Source organism: Homarus americanus, unplaced genomic scaffold, assembly GCF_018991925.1.
Source record: "Homarus americanus isolate GMGI-L3 unplaced genomic scaffold, GMGI_Hamer_2.0 scaffold7626, whole genome shotgun sequence".
In the NCBI taxonomy this organism is placed as follows: Eukaryota; Metazoa; Arthropoda; class Malacostraca; order Decapoda; family Nephropidae; genus Homarus; species Homarus americanus.
Genome location: NW_024718273.1, coordinates 17,803,409 through 17,819,540, shown reverse-complemented (window position 1 = coordinate 17,819,540; position 16,132 = coordinate 17,803,409). Strand labels below are relative to the sequence as shown.

Here is a 16,132-nt window from a genome sequence, read left to right as displayed (position 1 = left end):
TTAGGGACAGGTCCAAGCACACTGTGTGTGAAATGGCACAACACTTCATCTCTAATGGCAAGACAGCCGACATATTAAGATTGTATCCACTTTTTTGCACTTAGTAACTATATCAATTCTCATGTACAGAACCAAATACGCAATGTGCTTGAATACCTCCCACGTAAATGTGAATAACAAAATGTGAGGCCAGACATACTGCCTCACACGCCTGTACTCACGCATTTGTGAATAAGTTACCCTTTATGTATAGAACTAAACAAATAATGTAAATGAAATACTGTGTAACATTCAGTGCATAATATCCTGAGAACGGGGGTTAATTATTATGACCCTTTGTAAACCCTACTCTGTAATCCTTTTGCGCTACCGCTCACAAGGATGAGTGTGGGGTGCACAATAAAGTAGCCGCTGCAAGCGGCAAAATAAAAAAATCAATCCACCCCGTGTCCCCAGTACAAACTTACTCAGCACACAAGTGAACATTTCCATATAAAGTTGCATGTGAAAACACTTGGTCACGTATTTAAGTGAATGGCATGGGCGTGGATTTTGCGTGTGGTCGTGTGTTCATGTCCTTTAGCCCTGGGTCAAGTTTTCTTGCATTTGACCATCTAGTCGTGTTCATGTTCAAGGAAGATCCTCTGGTGAAATGTTCATGTACTTGGACATGATCGTGTATTCATGTATTCGTTATATTATTATAATTTAAGACGCTGTTCAAGTGTCCTGCTGTATATTTTTGTACACTTCGTCTGGGGTGTCCCTTCTGTGTGGGCAACTGAATACAGGTATCTGGCCTTGTGTGTATCTGCAGGGACAATGGAACACGTCACAATGTGTGTATATGTAAGTGTGGACAAAAGACCAGATATATACACACACGACCGGACAATGGAGCCAGGTGGGTGCGGGAACAATTTTCAAAACCAAGGGTGTGGACCACTTCACTTAGCGACACGCAACGAAAACCTCAGACAATACAAACATAGTCAATAAAAACTACACGTTGACACGGTATAATATTTTGTAACAGAGGAAATGGGTTATAGCCAGAATGCAATAAAAACCTGGGACTTTGAAAATACGTGTAGGTCTGTAAGTCAGGTTAGCAGTGTTGATATAGCAGTGACCACGACTGCGTGTGACGATAAATTGGCGGCGGCCTTGGCAAGCGGATGTTGAGGCGTAAAGCTATCAACAGGTAGAATTGTTCGTGAGCAATGAGGGAGACGGTAGATGCATGAAGCGAATACAAGGCTGGGTTGATGTGTGGATAACGTGGAAACTGTTGTGTGTGCGCAACAAACAGCACTTGGCAAATAAAAAAAAAGGTGGAAGTACACAGGTAACAACTTATATCCGTCAAGAATTCGTCTCCAGATAATCGAGAGAAGACTGGCTGGCTGACTACCTTATGGGCAACAAACCTCTGAATTATAGGAACAAAGTGGTAATGGGGATAATTGCAGTGTAAGTGAAGGATGAAGGCCACAAAGGGTGCGTGAGCGACCAGTGGTGACTAAGGGGCGGCGTGGGAACATGGGGAACAGAACACAGGAGCTGGTTACTTAGCTTGTCACCACGAATCACTTTCTGCCTCCTACCACACCAGTACATCTAATTCTCCACGCAAACAATAATATTTAATTATCCCATTATTAATACATTTAATTTCACTGTACTGATATCCACAGAAAAAATCCATAGGAAATTAAGACCTCAACACTACACATAAATGCTAACACAGTGGTATTACAATCCATAAATAGAACGATGCAACAAATATGCAACAGTGCTGTGCTGATCAACTTGTTCACAGAAATATCAGATTCACTCCCAGTCAAAGTGACATCACAAACGGGTCCCTGGCTTTAGAGTCTTAACGGATCACATGATGAATATTCCTCGTAACAATAAGATGGTCTGTAACTGCTGAACGCCCGATATTTTGATGCTAATTCTGAATATTTCAGATTAAGTTGAAGTACAACAGTAAAATGTAGTCTTACATCTTCAACTACGAAACAAATTCTGAACTCTTGGCTGACATAAGTAATATCCTATGTATTAAGGTCAAATAAAGTCTGGTTGTTGACATTCGTGATACCATCAGTTCACTACCCAATTTACAAGCCAACAATAAGTATACGTGCTTTAAAACGTCTTTGGGATAACTTAGAGATTAATTAAAGTAACACTATTTGTAGGGAAGAGGTTAGGTTGGGATAGGGTAAGAGAAAATAAACGGGTGGAGATTCTTCAAGTGATCCACTCTTTGAATACATAAGAACATAAGCACATAAGAATGGAGGAAACTGCAGCGGGCCTATTGGCCCATACTGGGCAGTCCCGTTTACACCCAACCCCTATTGCTCATATAAGCATCCAACCTATGTTTGAAGCTATCCAGCGAATTCAAGTTAATGATGATTTTGGTAACTTGTTCCATTCATCCACTTCTCTGTTTCCAAACCAGTGTTTACCTATTTCACGCCTAAATCTAAATTTGTCTAATTTAAAACCATTGTTACGAGTTCGATCCTGGTTGGATAGTTTAAGTACCTTTGTAATGTCCCCTTTGTTTAGCCCTGACTTCCACTTATACACCTCTATCAGGTCGCCCCTCGCTCTACGTCTCTCGAGGGAGTGCAAATTAAGATGCTTTAACCTGTCTCTATACTCAAGGTTCCTAATGCCCGGGATTAGTCTTGTCATTCTCCCCAATGATTCTATATCCATCCAGTAATACGGTGACAAGAACTGAACTGCGTAATCCAGGTGTGGTCTCACAAGAGCAAGATACAGTTTTAGGATGACCTCGCTAGTCTTGTAACTAACACTCCTTTGTATGAACCCAAGTACTTTATTAGCCTTGTTACGAGCAGAAACACATTGTTTACTTGGCTTAAGGTTCCTACTTATCATTACTCCTAAATCTCTCTCGCAGTCGGATTTCTCTATGGCATCGTTGTTCATCTGGTATCTGGTTTCCCTGTTTACATCTCCTATACTGAGTACTTTACATTTGTCCACGTTGAATGTCATCTGCCATTTTTCAGACCATTCGAAAAATTTGTTTAGATCTTCCTGTAGTTTTGCTGAGTCCTCGTCAGATTTAATAACACGTCCTATTTTAGTGTCATCAGCAAATTTACTTATGTTGCTGTCTATGCCGATATCTATGTCGTTTATGTATATAATAAATAATAATGGTCCAAGTACTGAGCCTTGGGGAACTCCACTTGTGACGTTGCTCCAATGGGACTTAGTGCCGTCAATGCTCACTCGCTGTTTCCTGTCCTGTAACCACGCCCTAATCCATTTAAGGATGTTACCTTTGATGCCATGAGCTTCTACCTTTCTAATTAGTCTTTCGTGGGGGACTCTGTCGAAGGCTTTGCTAAAGTCGAGATATACCACATCATAATTGTGCCCTCGTCACCGATTCGAAAACTGATGAAAAGAATGTTAATAGATTAGTTAGACAAGAACGTCCGCTTGTGAAGCCATGCTGGGAATCATTGATCAATCGGTGCTTCTCCAGGTGATTTCGAATAGAGTTTAAAATGATTGCTTCCAGTAATTTGCCTACTATTGATGTTAGACTGATTGGGAGGTAGTTAGAGGATAGTGATCTATCCCCCTTCTTGAAAATCGGTATTACATTCGCTATCCTCCAGGATTCTGGTACTACACCTGTTTTTAAGGACATGTTAAACAACTTTGCTAAGGGCATACTAAGCTCTTCCTTACATTCCTTTAATACTCTGGACTGCAGCCGAGATAATTAAGACAATTTAATACCACTGACCTGGTCTGCAGCTCCTCCGGGAACAACACTCTTGATGTAGATACCCAACTTGTCTTGATTCACGCCCTGTAAAGAACAAAACAAAAATTAATATATAAGCATGATACACTTTGTCACATATACAGTACATATATAATCTCGTGTAATATGTGAGATGCATTACGTTTTACAAGGCGATTTTAACCAGATACAATAATCTAGTGTACATGAGTGGTTACGTTCATCCAAAATATCTACCGGGTACTAGTTCCATCTGCTAGGCTACGGTGTATAAGCAGTCCAGCATATCGGTGTATAAACAATCCAGAATATCAATCGAGACGTCCATACATAGACACTCATACAGGTCTGAAAACAAAGTTGTGAATCTACCAAAAGTTGTTGTACTATGCCGAGTGGAACCGTCGTCCTGGGTTGAGGATTGTATAAATTAAGCCCCAGCACGAACACTCAGCAGCGCCTGTCGTACTGTTTCTTCCCTTCCCTCAATGATAATGTACCCTGTTTAGGACGCTACAACCAGACGAACATTTGCCTTCCTATTATGGAGCGGGTGTAAGAAGAGACAGTGTGTTACAGTGACCATGGAAGAGGAGGAAGAAAAAGTGGATTGTTAAAGTGCGGTGAACAGAGTGAGTCACGCGCCATACAAGAAACTCCGTGTCAAGGCCAGAGCTGGTGCAGGAATATAAATAATAATGATAAGAATAGTTTTGATAGGAATGATCTGGATAAAGATAACAAGTGATATTACAATTACTAATAATAACAATAACAACTAGACTGTACTCGAGTAGGGTGCAAAGTAACGTACAGAGTGAGTTGGTGTCCTTCAAAAAAATATGAGTTTGTCTGCCGAGTTTTTGATCCCCAATACACAGCAACTTCGAGAGTTACATGGTACATACTACATAATATAAACCCAGTATGAACACTAGTTCTTTCCGCTGTGTAGTTATACTGCAGACAGAATACCTTTATCAACGTAACCTTCACTCACCCAGCCCAAGAACACACAAGCTCTTGGGTTGTGTACCGTGAGTTTTCATACACTGTGTACAAGATCAACTGGCGGTGTTGCACAATCACCACCACAATCCATCGCTACACGCCTCACTCACCACAGTATATTCGCAACACATCCCTAGATGTTGTCACACAAGGCCAACGTGTCGTGTGTAACTGTCACGGGCAGAGGAGCACCAACCACTATCACAGCGGCCCTGTGCAGTAATATATGTATATATATTCATACAAAATTACATTTTATTTGTTTAATAAATCCTGTGAGATGGTCCCCAAGGCTCCAGTGTACAGCAGGGTGGTCCAGTGTTTCCATAGCGGTCCTTGTGTGTATATGATCTGATAGCCCCGTGACCCTGATAAGTTCACCCTTTGTCTGATAGTCATCGTTGACCTCACCTCACCTGGCAGAGGGTAGACAAGGTCACTACGTTTTGTCCCTCGTGATTGTTTGGAACGATTGGTGGTCAAGGAGTGTGGGTCATATTTACGGTGTATCAATAGCTGATCAAGTGAGATGGAGGGCCACAGGTACCCGAGCATCATCCTCGACATAGCACCTTATAATGGTCCATACTGAGTCTGTCTGTCTCTCACCATCAACGCCACACATCAAGCGGACGCCGGAAGTTCGACAGGATGAAGAACTAGGGTCCGAACACTGGTCACTACCGGTCTATGGACTTATTGTGTCGCTGCTTGAAAAACATGACCCCACCTATGATCTTTCTCCTCCGCCTGCCATCAGTCCTCAACTAACAAAAGTCTTGTTTACAGGTATTACACATTTAAAAAGACAAAGGTTAAATAACATTCTAATAATTACTGTCAAAGATTAAAGAGTTAAGAGGTTAAGGGTGTGAGATAACCAAGAGGTGTGGGGCAGCATCCATGATAAGAGAGAGTTGGGGTGAGAGTGTCGGCACCCGGAGATGGACGCTGGCCAGGACGGTATCACACTTTCTCTGTGTCGCTCCACCACTACTGTCGCCCTCCGTCCCTACCAGCACCAGGCACCGCACGCTTCCCCCCTTAACCCCCCTCCATGTTCCTCACCCACTCAGTGTACATATTAAGTTAGTACAGTACACACACAGTAGTTCAGTTCGGTACCTCATCCTGTGAACAATGAGGCCCACTGTACACATTACTCATATCATTCCACTTCACTATAACTTCGTATCAGTCAAAACTCACGCGTTATCTTTTAATCACAATGGCACCTAATAGTCTTTTAAACATAACTTAATGCAGCACTGTTGATTGATGGTCCAATAACCTTATAGGTAGTTAGGCCGAGATGATAAGATATTTAGAGTAAAATATAACAACCACAAGGCAAGTGAACCACAAAAGTATATTCTCTTCCACACACACACACACACACACACACACTTGGTAACATCAATGTAAAAATCTGTTTACCTTTGACACCTGTTAAAACGATCAGCAGGTTCTATCTTAATGTTCTGAATAAACCCAAAAGTATAATACACAGAACTAATGAAGATGTCTGTCATAAACACTACACGAGTCTCTGTCACCCTTCATTAGTCTGTCTGTCTGTCTGTCTGTCTCCTCAACATAGGGTATCACATCATCCTGGGCGTACGACTCAGGTAAGCGATGCGTGTGTTTATGGTGTGTGTGTGTGTGTGTGTGTGTGTCACCCTCCCACTCGCCGCCCGGGATAAACAAGTGGGTGGGAGAAAGTACTTCAGCTCGCGGGGACCCACTTTGCCCAGGGCAGGACAGGGGAGCGGGGCAGGCTCCTCGCCCCGCCGGCCACTGTCCCGCAACAAAGCATCTGTCAAGAGGCCATCAAGTTCACGTCACTGTGCGGTACCTGGATAGATGGATGGCTGCCTTACAAACATCCAAGCTGCCGCCCACCTCTCCTCACGTCCGTCCTCTCACCACTACCACACACATTCTTCAACTTAACCATTATTAGTTTTGTACCTGAACATTCTGAGACCTTCCCAATCATGCTGAACTGTCCCGAATCATTTTGAAACATGGCCCAGTCGTTTTGAACAGCTCCTACTCATTTTGAAATCTATATCATAATAATCTGAAATCTCTATACCAACCCTTTTCAAATCTCCTCCAATAATTTTATAACATGTCCTAATCATTCTGAAATCTCTACCTAATTAAACTGAGATGAAAGACGACCTTAGCAGTACCAAGAGCCGTATACATATTGGCGGCATAATTTAGGTTAAGTGTGCTAGTTTAGGAGTAGTTATTAAGTAGATTAGGTTAAGTTAAGTAGGTTAAGTTAAGTAGGTTAGGTTAAGTTAAGTAGATTAGGTTAAGTTAAGTAGATTAGGTTAAGTTAAGTAGGCTAAGTTAAGTAGGTTAGGTTAAGTTAAGTAGGTTAGTTTGGATTAGGTAAATAGATTCTCTCTCTCTCTCTCTCTCTCTCTCTCTCTGGCAGTGTTGGGGGAGCGGCCACCACCCACTCCCGTTCAGGTTTCCTACCCAGCCTTTGTTACGGTGTTGTGAGGGGGTGGTGGTGGTGCTACCCTAACTCATGCCCTACCATAACACCACGGCACCATGTCACTATGCCACCACGACACTACGACACCATACCACCACGACACTACGACACCAAGCCACCACATCACATACATTCCCTTATACACTAGCACCATACTCACATTCCCTCATACTTCACCATACACCACGACTACAATACTCCTTACATCCCCCCATACACTATCACACATCACTATACCATCATATACTATCACCACTCACTACCGCCACACCGTACTGAGCAGGGTAACACACACACACACACACACACACACACACACACACACACACACACACACACACACACACACACACACACACACACACACACTCTTATCAGTACTATAACAAATTAACACAAACAATTACAAATATTATTTTATTTGTTCGTTTTTTTGTTGCGGTATTGAATTCTTAAGACAAAATCTCATTCAATCTAAACTTTTTTTTTTAATTAAGTCAGCAAATGGATATATTGTAATTTGATCGTGGGATTTTGTCTACTTTTTTACTCTGATAGTGGAAGTCAAACGGGATTTTGTCTACTTTTTAACTCTGATAGTGGAAGTCAAGCGGGATTTTGTCTACTTTTTAACTCTGCTAGTGGAAGTCAAACGGGATTTTGTCTACTTTTTAACTCTGATAGTGGAAGTCAAACGGGATTTTATCTACTTTTTAACTGCTAGTGGAAGTCAAACGGGATTTTTGTCTACTTTTTAACTCTGAAGTGGAAGTCAAACGGAATTTTGTCTACTTTTTTAACTCTGCTAGTGGAAGTCAAACGGGATTTTGTCTACTTTTTAACTCTGCTAGTGGAAGTCAAACGGGATTTTGTCTACTTTTGAACTCTGCTAGTGGAAGTCAAACGGGATTTTGTCTACTTTTTAACTCTGCTAGTGGAAGTCAAACGGGATTTTGTCTACTTTTTAACTCTGCTAGTGGAAGTCAAACGGGATTTTGTCTACTTTTTAACTCTGATAGTGGAAGTCAAACGGGATTTTATCTGATAAGGAGAGAGAGAGAGAGGCGAGGGGGGGGGGTAGAGAAAGTACGGTGCTATGGACGGTCAGGGGCACGAGGGCAATACCCCGGTAGGTACCACGAACTAAATACCCGCTACCGGTACCTGGTATATCAGACGGTACCATGATGACGCGGTCGGAACTCAGGTAAACGGTAATTGGTTTGAAATTCACCTTGAAATTAAGAGGATGGGGGAGAGGGGGGGGGAGACGAGGGGGAGGGGAGGAGAGGGGAGGGGGGACCAAGTTTACGCATCTGGACAATGTTGTTAATTTATTCAGTGAGGATTACGAGGCGTTTTGTATCGCTTGTGGGAAGAGGGAGACCGGGAGGAAGAGGAGCCGGGGAGGAAGAGGAGACCGGGGAGGAAGAGGAGGCCGAGGAAGAGAGACTGGGGAGAAGGAGACCGGGGGAGGAAGAGGAAGCCGGGAGGAAGAAGAGACCGGGAGGAAGAAGAGGAGACTGGGGAGAAGAAGAGGAGACCGGGGAGGAAGAGGAGACTGGGGGAGGAAGAGGAGACCGTGGGAGGAAGAGGAGACCGTGGGAGGAAGAGGAGGAGGACGTGGGAGGAAGAGGAGGAGACCGTGGGAGGAAGAGGAGAACGTGGGAGGAAGAGGAGGAGAAGACACACACAGTAACAGGTTCAAGGTGTAGGGGAGGTCACAGTAAGGTGGTGGTGGTGAGCTAATGAGAGAGGCGCTGCTTTACACCTCATGGCGCCTACTACTACTACTACTACTACTACGACTTTTTTTTTTTTATAATAACGTGGCCTCCAGCCTCCCCCAATAGCCATACCTTCGCCACCATTTAATTACCTTAATATTAAATATCCTAATACATAAGTAGCTATCCTATCTGTGTTAAATTAGATGAGCCGCAGATCTATGCGGCATTCAGTGACTGTAGCCTCATAGTCAATATCTGCAGCAGTTGTCGGAGTTGGGGCAGAAGCTCTCGTTCCCCTGAGGCAGAGCAAAGCCGACCGAAGGAGAGAGAAAGACAGTCGACATCTCATTCAGGCTGTAACGAAACTTCTGGGCTGCTGCTTCTGTTCGGAGATCACCTCCGCGAGTCTGGCGTAGAAACATCTTGTACTTGGTCCCATCCCACCCGAGGTTGTGAACACTAGAGGAGTGAAGCTGCCTTGATCAACGTTTTGGATTCTCTCCCCATATGCCCTTATCTTGTCGTTCTCGTTCCTCCTATGTGCAGCATCGAGAGCTAGGTTACGGTGACATGCGGCCATGGGATCAAAAATCCTGATGTCGAAGAAAGCTCGCTGTCCTCGCGTCCAGAATCCTCGAGCACTGACGTCCACACGGGCTTCGTTAGATGTGTTTGAAGTCCTATGTTGGAAGATCTCACCATCCAATGGAAGGAGGGTCGGTTCTACCATGACATCCCGCAGATTTCCTTCAACATATTTGCTGTGAGGTCCCTTACTTCGTCATGCCTCATGCATATGAAGCCCCCCTTCTTGCACACCATGGCGTGATCACCGTCATAGGAAGAGCCACACTTCTACTACTACTACTACTACTACTACTACTACTACTACTACTACTACTCCTACCCCTACTACTCCTCCTCCTCCTACTCTCCCCTAGTATACAAATAGGCGAGTTCCTAATATGAGATAACTCCCTAATACTTAATGGGGCCAGAGAACAATGTAGCAGGGGTGAAGAGGTGTGTGTGTGTGTGTGTGTGTGTGTGTGTGTACCTCAAGCATGGCCGCGGTAAACACAAAGCCTCGAGTGTAAACATTATGGTAGACAGTGATCCCAAAAATATATTAGAAAAAGAAAACAACAAGAATGTGAAGGTGTTGTGAGGACGGCTATAGGAGAGGAGGAAAGGGCGTGACGTCATATCCGGTGTTTGGTCAAGAGGGCGTGACGTAACAAAGACCGGGGGGGTTTGGTCAAGAGGGCGTGACGTAACAAAGACCAGGGGGGACCAGGTGCACTACCGTCCCCGGCCACCACCTCTACCCACCCACCCCTACCTGTGCTGTGCCCACTCCCTCACATAACGGTACCCATGCCCTGCCCTCGATACCAGGGCATGGGTTAACAGCAGCGTAAAAGTGGAATTCAATGTCTTTTTTTTTAATTACTTAACTCTCCTGGAGGATACTGAAGGTGTGTGATCAGAGCAGTAGATGGTGGTGGTAGTGGTGATAGTTGTGGTAGTAGTAGTAGTTGTGGTGGTGATGGTGGTAGTGGTGATAGTTGTGGTAGTAGTAGTAGTTGTGGTGGTGATGGTGGTAGTTGTGGTGGTGGCAGTTGTAGTGGTGGTGATGATGGTGGTAGTTGTGGTGGTGGTAGTTGTGGTGGTGGTAGTTGTAGTGGTGGTGGTAGTTGTGGTGGTGGTAGTTGTGGTGGTGGTGTAGTGAGGGGCGGCAGGTGTTATAGGCCAGGCCAGAGGTGAGGAGCGTGGCGCAGCGCGTGGCCACCATGCCCTCACCCCCCCTCCCCACCTAACACAACACTGATCTAGCTCCTGTACTCTTATCATCTAGCCAAACTATCTAGTCCCTACACCCAAGCTTATTGCCCCTAAAACATTAAATTAACCTAACCTAACTTAACCTAACTTAATCTAACCTAACTTAATCCCCCCAAATAGCGCTAGGGTGGTTAATCTTCAGGTGAAATATCCTGGGGTGCAGATTCTTCAGGTGATCCTATACCTCCAAAAATAACCTAACCTAACCGTCTCTACCTGTGTGGAAAATCAATGCTGATGTAAGTAGAGGTAGTAGAACCCAGGTGTACGGTACAGCCCTTACCGTAAGTCGCACAATAAAGCAGAGTTATGGAGGGACATGGGGGGTAGGGAGGGGCAGCCAGGAGGAGGGGAGTCAGTCCTTTAGGGGAAACAATAAACAAGAATCCTATAGTGAAAGGAGGTGTACTTCCTGAAACCACCTCTCTTCCTGGCCCACCCTCCTCACATCACACTCCTACTTCCTCTACACTCCTCCTCCCCACACTCTTCCTCCTCCCCCCCCACACACACTCAACCACTCCCCCCACACACACACACTCAAGGTAGATCGCTAATTGCTTCACTAACATCCTCAACTCTACAGCAAAATATACACCTACTGTACCTCACAGACAGACAGACAAACGTGTGTACAAGAGTGATCTGAAGCAGTCACCACCACCTGTGTTTACGACTTAATAACATACTTGTGTTTACAGGTAGCCACGGGTCTGGTATAACAGGTTAATTACCACCAAGGTGTAGCCGTGTAGTGTTAGTAGTGACTTGACTTATACTATTACTATTACTTCTACTACTACTACTACTACTACTGACCTTAAACCTTGAGAAAACCCACTACACGATCTATCACAGAAGGAAAAACTTACCCCCAGACTTGGACCCCCTGTAACCTTGGTAATACAAAGCAAAGACTACGCTCCCTTCCTTTAAATCATCTCTTAAAAAATATATATTGTCTAAGTATTAATATTTTTGTAATACCTACTTTATCTTCCTGCTTTTATTGTACCACCAAAACCGTTTATCAGAAATTATCAAGTAGGTAGATAGAAATTACCATTGCTATAAACATATTTGCCAACCAGACATAATACTGACAGCTCTGTCCTCTTGTTCCACCTTAATACAACCCGTGTTGTACTGCTTCCCTCCCTTATCATATTTATGTATATCAACTCCACTGTAAAGTATGTATATACTTATAATATAAATAACTAAATAAATATGGAAGTGATAACCGTGGTAACATGTTGTTATTACCACCATGCTATTGTACTATTCCAGATGATACTAAATGTTACATAATACTTCCTTGAGATAAATGTATAGTATATATCAGGTGCAGCTCAGGTTCTCAACTGTTATTATTGTTATTATTATCCACTCTGTATCTGTGTTCTTCTGGCTTAATAAACTGTTTCAATATCAATTCAATAATAATAATAATAAGTGCTTTAAAAGTAAAAATAAATAAAGAAAAAGGGTGGTTCGTGTTGTTACTGGGAGAAGGCAACTATGAACACCCGGGATAAGATACTGTAGAGCCATGAAGTGTTGGAGGGAGGGTTGGAGGTAGGGAGGGTTGGAGGTAGGGAGGGTTGGAGGTAGGGAGGGTTGGAGGGTTGGGAGGGATGGAGGAGGGTTGGAGGGAGGAGGTTGGCAGAGGTAGGGAGGTTGGAGGTAGAGGAGGAGGGTTGGAGGGTTGGGAGGGTTGGAGGTTGGGAGGTTGCTTGGAGGTAGGAGGGTTACATGGAGGTAGGGAGGGTTGGAGGTTGGAGGGAGGGTGGAGGTAGGGAGGTTGGAGGTTGGGAGGGAGGTTGGATTGGAGGTGAGGAGGTTGGAGGTAGGGAGGTTGGAGGTAGGGAGGGTTGGAGGTTGGGAGGGTTGGAGGGAGAGAGGAGGGTTGGAGGTAGGAGGGTTGGAGGGTTGGGAGGGTTGGAGGGTTGGGAGGGGTTGGAGGGAAGGAGGGTTGGGTAGGAGGAGGGTTGGAGGTTGGAGGTAGGGAGGGTTAAGGAGGTTGGGGAGGGTTGGAGGAGAGTTCAGAGTAGGAGGTTGGAGGTAAGAGAGAGGAGGGTTGGAGGTTGGGAGGGTTGGAGGTAGGGAGGGTTGGAGTGAGGAGGTTGGAGGTTGGGAGGGTTGGAGGTGAGGAGGTTGGAGGTAGAGAGGAGGGTTGGAGGGTTGGAGGTAGGGAGGGTTGGAGGTAGGGAGGTTGGAGGGTTGGGAGGATTGGAGGTGGGAGGGTTGGAGGTAGGGAGGTTGGAGGTTGGGGAGGGTTGGAGGTAGGGAGGGTTGGAGGGTTGGGAGGGTTGGAGGTAGGGAGGTTGGAGGCCAAGGGAGGAGGGTTGGAGGAGGTTGCTGCTGGGAGGATGGGTAGGGAGGAGGTTACAGGTAGGGAGGGCAGAGGTTGGCGATTGTGGTGGTGATCACTGCGGTTGTGGCCAAGAATATCCGGCCACAACTTATTCCCACGACTCTCACCTGCAGCACTCACACTCCTCTCCTCTCACAACACACTCACCTCACAACACACTCACCTCACAACACACTCACCTCACAACACACTCGCCTCACAACACACTCGCCTCACAACACACTCGCCTCACAACACACACACACACAGCTTGAGTACATCTCTATCTCAGCCACACGTACTCTCCCTCCAGCTGTGACCCGACTGATGGATGGAGGGAAGGAGGGAAGTAGGGAGGGAAGGAATGAAAGAGGGGTGGAGGGAGGGATAGTTAAGGCCCCATGACCCACTCACCACACACAGCCCTTGTGCCGGGAAGATCTAATTGAAGTGCATAACTCATCCAGTACCTAACCTAACTTAACTCATCCAGTACTTAACCTAACCTAACTCATCCAGTACTTAACCTAACCTAACTTAACTCATCCAGTACTTAACCTAACCTAACTTAACTCATCCAGTACTTAACCTAACCTAACTCATCCAGTACTTAACCTAACCTAACTTAACTCATCCAGTACTTAACCTAACCTAACTTAACTCATCCAGTACTTAACCTAACCTAACTTAACTCATCCAGTACTTAACCTAACCTAACTTAACTCATCCAGTACTTAACCTAACTCAACCTAACTCACTCAGTAATAAATTTAGCAAAAGATGAGGAATATTATCTGACTTTATGTGGATAAGTTAATGTCGTCAGGATAAGTTAACGTTGCCAGGATAGGTTAATGTTGTCACCTTAAAAGTTCCAATTAAAACAGAGGACAGACAGACAGACAGACAGACAGACAGACAGACACAGGGGAAGAAAAATTATTATACGTCTGAAATTTTGATCAGCAATAATTCAAATATTTTATATACACCATTGTCGTCGCAGGTGTGGAGGAGGGACAGGTGTGTGGAGGAAGGACGTGTGTGTGTGTGTGTGTGTGGAGGAAGGACAGGTGTGTGGGGGGGACGGGTGTGTGTGGGGAGGACGGGTGTGTGTGTGGGGAGGGACAGGTGTGTGGAGGAGGGACAGGTGTGTGTGGAGGAGGGACAGGGTGTGTGGAGGAGGGGGACAGGTGTGTGGGGAGGGACAGGTGTGTGGGGGAGGGGGGTGTGTGGGGAGGGACAGGTGTGTGTGGGACAGGGGTGGGTGTGAGAGAGGGACGGGTGTGTGTGGGACAGGGTGTGGGGAGGGACAGGTGTGTGTGGGACAGGGGCGGGTGTGGGGGGAGAGACAGGTGTGTGTGGGGTGAGCATGGGCGTTACACCTGGCCCCGGATGTGATCTGGTGTCACCACTTATAATTAGCAGGTAAGACGGAACTCACCTGGGAGTGAATCTCACTCATGGTCCACCTCCATCCTAAGCTACACGCTGACTACCACCACCACCTCCTCCACCACCACCACCTCCTCCACCACACATCATCACCATCACCTCCTCCACCACACATCATCACCACCACCACCACCACCTCCTCCACCACCACACATCATCATCACCACCACCTCCTCCACCACACAGAAATAAGATGCCTTGGTAATCTTGATATGTGTGTGTGTGTGTGTGTGTGTGTGTGGTCACAGTGACTCAGGGGGCCACATCAGGATAAGGGTGCGAGGACGGAGGAGGCGGAAACTACCACACAGGAAACCACACCGGGAGGAAACATGTAAGGCGCGCGCGCGCACACACACACACACACACACACAAAACCAAATGGTGTTACCTTAATACACTGTCATTAAAACTCCCTTTAAAACTAAGCGGGAATGATTCATAATTCCCAGCGCTTAAGTGTTTCCGCGAGTGTGAGTGTGTGTGTGTGTGTGTGTGTGTGTGTGTGTGTGGTCATGGGCGAGTGGAGTACTGCAGTTCTTAACAATGAATTCATGACCCCCCCCACCCTCGTCCCCGACTCCCATGTACCCCCTGACCCCCAAAGGACCTAAGAACATATTTTTTTCAAGGTGCCCAATAAACTAGCCCCCTCCGGGGCAATCTGATCTATAAGGTCTAGTTTCCAGATCAATAAACAGGGGTTGAATTGACAGGGGCGTGGGTTGACAGGGGCGTGGGTTGAAAGACGGATGGGAAGGGGATGGGCTGACGGGTTTGAGCTGATAGGGGGATGGGTTGAGAGGGGGATATGCTGACGGGGATAAATAATAATAATAATAATAATAATAATAATAATAATAATAATAATAATAACAACAACAATAATAACAAAAACAACAACTCGTACTCTTGTATTAAATGATTAAAATTATCTTCAAACAACATATTCTTTACAATGCATAAGCCAATTATAAGGTACAGTATATAGTAAACACTGGTAACTATGTCCGCTAATGATGTTCTTCGCATACGATCATAAAACGTAATAAATTATTGTTGTTTCTCCCTTAAGTAACAAACACGAGACTCAGTACAAGTGTGACAGTAAAACAAACGCCTTTCACCTTCACAGCCAACACGGGAGGGGAGGAACGATCAGCAGGCCAAGTTCCCACATTTACTGTTCATTATTACAACTAATGTTTCGCCTCGAATCTTTTTGTTAATTTATTATTACTTTTTGTTGTAAATAATAACACGTTCCCATACTTCACCCCCCTCCCCTTCCCGCCCGTTTTAACAATTATTTCCGACCAAACAACATTATTGTACCTGTAGTGTTGGAACTTCTTAACACACAACTGGCGCGTCACAACAAGCTATTAAACATAAAGTCG

General features: G+C 45.1%; 1 protein-coding gene across 1 annotated transcript in view; it reads right to left on the bottom strand.

Moving 5' to 3' along the window:
• Positions 1-16,132, bottom strand: part of LOC121859504 (mediator of RNA polymerase II transcription subunit 15-like) — a 48,062-nt gene that overhangs the window by 18,952 nt on the left and 12,978 nt on the right. Inside the window, exon 2 of the mRNA XM_042356360.1 lies at positions 3,815-3,880. The gene's annotated coding sequence lies outside the window, so the exon portion shown is untranslated. The remainder of the gene's footprint in view (positions 1-3,814; positions 3,881-16,132) is intronic.